Source organism: Epinephelus fuscoguttatus, linkage group LG19 (assembly GCF_011397635.1).
Source record: "Epinephelus fuscoguttatus linkage group LG19, E.fuscoguttatus.final_Chr_v1".
In the NCBI taxonomy this organism is placed as follows: Eukaryota; Metazoa; Chordata; class Actinopteri; order Perciformes; family Serranidae; genus Epinephelus; species Epinephelus fuscoguttatus.
Genome location: NC_064770.1, coordinates 24,337,046 through 24,341,513, shown reverse-complemented (window position 1 = coordinate 24,341,513; position 4,468 = coordinate 24,337,046).

The following is a 4,468-nucleotide window of genomic DNA, read 5'->3' as shown; positions in this document are numbered from 1 at the left end:
CTGGATGTGGTATTTTTTTCCAGATAGTGATGCAGTGACAGACAGGATTATTCTACAGAGTGTCAAAATTAGAGCCCAGATTAAAAGATATTTCACAGTTTAAAATTCTGATAACGATATATCGTCCGATGGCTTTCAGCAGAAACACCAATGTAAATTTAGCATCCCGGTAATTAGGTTGTTTAGGACCAAGAACTGTGCTGAGTGGGACTGCATGCAATTGAACAATAAACTTGTCAGTGCTCTATGTTGGCTTAACTATGTCATGGAAACACTGTGTCAATTTATCCATTTTGTTTCAGTCAAAATCTCCATGAATGTCAAGAAATCTGAACAAAATCCTCTTTAGATTTAAATTTCATTGTGACAACTTTGCCCATTACTTTAGTTTTTATATAACATACACCTTTATGAGTGGATCTTCAAGTGTTCGTATATATTTATTTTTACCAGGTTATGTGAGCTGCATATACTCTAATCCTCGATTGGGGGGAAAAAAAAAAAAAGCATTGTGGATCGTTGTTCCTGTGGACTCCGGCAACACTAAACCCCTGAGCTTGCCTGAGAAGGACTGAATACACAAACCCGCTATATTTAAATATCCCATGGAGAGAGACTCTCACTGCAGCCTGTTTTATTTTGTTCTGAAAATGTTGGCGTGCAGCCTTCTTCTGTGGATGATAAACGAGGTGCAGACAGAGAAAGGTGGAAGTACAGTGAGGGCTGGACGGAGCAGTGAGTGACAACAACTCCGCCCACATTTAAGAGTACTGTTTGCGGTGGAAACAACAGGGTCTAGGTACCATGTCTGAAGGGTTACTTTTAGTTCCAATAGTACCATACCGAAAGTGTTTGGTTGAAACGGGGCTCAAGCTAACCAGCTGCTTGCGGTAGCTTTATATTTAGCATACAGAAATAAGAGTGGTGTCAATCTTCTCGTCTGACTCAGTAAGAAAGCTAATAAGTAAATGTCTTATAATGTCAAACCTTTTCTTTAACTATAATTAATATTGTTATAACAACAATATAAACAAATTACAATGTGAAAACAATGTGATACTGTGAAAGGGGTTCTCTTGTGGCAAATGACCTGCAGACAATCATCGCCTGAATCTGCAGCTCCGCGGCTTTACATAATTTTAGAGCAAGTTTTAGCTTATTGTTTAGCTGTCCCGCCACAACTTCAGTGTTCTGGTTCACTGTCATCGCTCTCATAGCCTCGTTTTCTGCCACAAGAGGCAGCTGTTTTCAATGAATACACTCTAAAAACCAGCCCCAGGATGTGTACCAGGCTTTGAAGCCAATTATTATAGTGGACAAACAGTGGAATTTCGTCCGTCACATGATGCCATGTGGCCCAAAAATACTTGTTCCCAGAGACTTAGCAAAACAGAGGATCTGTAATTCGGTGGAAACATTTTGAGTGTCACAACCCCTGTGAAAAGATCAGAGTTTGATCCACTCAGTCTGATAACATTTAGAAAATCTAGAAGAGCTTTGCGATTGAATTATTGTATTACCATTCAAGTTAGCGGAACACTAAACCAGAAGTACCTGGCTCAGCTGGAGAAAGTCTCTAGTGTGCCTGCTCTATGGACCACACATGAAAGCGGTACGGGTATTTTTCTAAGTGGCAGTTGAACCTTTTTTGGCTTCATGCACCACTGAGCAACTTTTATAGGAATGAAAGGCATTTAACAGCTAGAGAGACAGAGATTTCCCTCAGCAGTTGGTAGAGACCAAAAACGGAGATAAAAGAGGGTGAAATTTGAACTTACACTTGCCAGGTGGACACAAACAAGACTCATAACTACTGGACGTGTGTGAAAACAATTTTGTCATATCGTCCTGACAGGTCTGAGTGTTTTTTTCCGATAGAAAATGCAGGATTTAGGTAGGAATCAACTGTATGTTGTCTTTTTAATCCTGGAGGTCATGTTGCAATTCTGCTGGGTTTTATTTTCAGACCGAAGTCAGTAGCTCATATACATTTTCGCACCTTAATAATATAATCAACTGCCTTTAATTTAGGCACATAACATCCCACATGTTCTAGAGGTTTGAACAATGTTTAGCTTAATGTTTACATCTAAGAACATGGTATTAGTGTCACTCATATATCAGTGTATTTGAAGCCCACACAGGGATACACTCCCTAAAATCAAGCTCTCTGAATGTAAACACAGTTGTATTTTACACTTCCACCTTCAGCCTGGAATCGCAACCCAGACCCAGTTGTTTTCTGGCTTTGCTCTGACAGCCTGGTGCCCACTCCCTCCTGCTCCTGTGTGATCCAGTTTCAGTCGGGCCCAGTGCTGCCAGACTGATCAGATGTCCCCTGAACGAAATGGGCTGCTTTATCACCTCACCCAGTGGCAGCTGTCTCCCAGGCATCCACATACCTGCAAAGGGAGATACATGACCCTCCTCATGCCTCGCTGTGAAGCGGTGTGCATCAGTGACTGGGATGGTCAGGAAAGCCGTCCATCACAAGACCACTGCCTTGCCGCTCTGCAGAGACACTGAAGGGGAAACCAGAAGTATCCTCTCAGGTAAGTGATGGAGATATGCCAGGAGTGCACTTTATTTGCTCAGTTTAATTGACACACAGTCAGGAGAAGACGCTTATAACCTGCACAGTCTTTTAAGTTGGCATGAAGGACAGTAAAGAACTGCAGTTGAACAGCGTGCAGTCTTTCATCCTTAATATTTTTGCTTATCGAATTTCATGAACTTTCCATAGCTGATACGTGACATTTAAAGTGAATGTTGGCATGCACAAAAAAAAAAAAAGACAGCAGAAAGTAATGGAGTCATCAGTGGCAGAACACAAAATGTCTAACCTTTAGCTACGTCTAGCAAAAGACCAAAACCACATATGGGAAGTAAAAATATTCCAACTGCTGTAGTGTGAGAATATGCAGAAATAAAATACAGCATGAACAAAACATACAAATTCACAGACGATGGGTACACAATGTACTTACTTGCATAGTGTGCAAATTTTGACACGGTAGCATTACCTCAAATCAACAACTTACAATTGTCACTCGTCAGACTACATGCTTGCTACATCATCACTTAATTTCTTCTGTATTTATGATGTTATTGAATTAAAAATGAATCTATGAGTTTCTGCAGCCAACACAGGTTGACTCTATCACCAGCTGATCCACCAAGTTAATTATGGCTGCTGCTTTTCGCGAACATTTACAGCTTGTCAAGCTTCTGGACACAAATCTAACACTATAATCTTCTACAATGAAGAAAATTTAACATGCATAAACACCAAACTTAACTACCCTCATAGATCGTATAGCTTACGCAACAACACCTGTGATGTCAGTGCCTGATGATAAAACGTGCTGCTGTTAGCTAGCTAGCTAGCAAGCTAACATTCACATTGTTGTTTGTGGTGACAAATTACTACAGAAAGAAACGCAATAAACAAACTGATGGCTTTTGTCCGACAACAGTCTAAAGGTAGTTTAAAATACACATGTATATTTGTACTTTACTGTGGTAGTCAGCTGACATTTCACAAATTTGAAATGTGTTGTGGTCCCGCCCCTTCGACTACGTCAGCAACATGGCGACCATGAGGTTGAGAAGTATCCAACGTTCCACACTCAACTGTTTGACTGGTACGGGTGCACCAGTAGTGCATTGCATTTTGCTATACTTCTCATTATGAACGCAACCATGCACTCAAAATAGCAAGTACACAGGTATCTGATTTGAGACACAGCAGGTTACTTTGGTTACCAAAAGTCCATATGGTGTAAATGTTTATTGGTAAAAACTAAATAAATTATTTTTACCCTCTATGATTTAAAGCTGCTTTTCCATGATATACACATTAAATAATGTTAAAAATATTTACTGTTAAATAGGGTATACTTCCTGAAGCTAACATTGAATCCACATTGTGTCTGGGAACATGTAACAGGAATTTTTATTGTTTGTAAATTAGTCAGACGTAAAGAGAATACAGGATATTCCTAGCTGCTGCTCTGTCAAATAGCTGTCAATCACTCACCGGTGATCTCAGTGATGTTTTTACACATTTTAGTCTCTGTTTCCCTGACAGGGTCATTTTCTTTCCTGATAAACAGGATAGAAAGTGCTGCTCTGCATGCTGACTCACCTTTCACTCTGGCCTCAAATCCTGGCTTGAATGGAAACGCTATAACCTCTTTTGTGGAGTGATATGTATTGCTAAGGAAAGAGGAAATGACAAGGCAGGGAAATACGATTTGGTTATCTTCCAGTGAGCTATCAGCGAGAGGTGCTGCGAGGAAATATGAAGTCTGTTATGGGAGGCTTCACTCCCGACAGTAATAACAAGTGAACCGTACTATATGGTGTTCATTTGTTGGGTGAGACTCGTGAAGGGAGGTAATCCATCAAAAAGGCAATGAAAGCAATCAACTAATTAGACGCAAATCTCGAACCATAAATCCCTGCC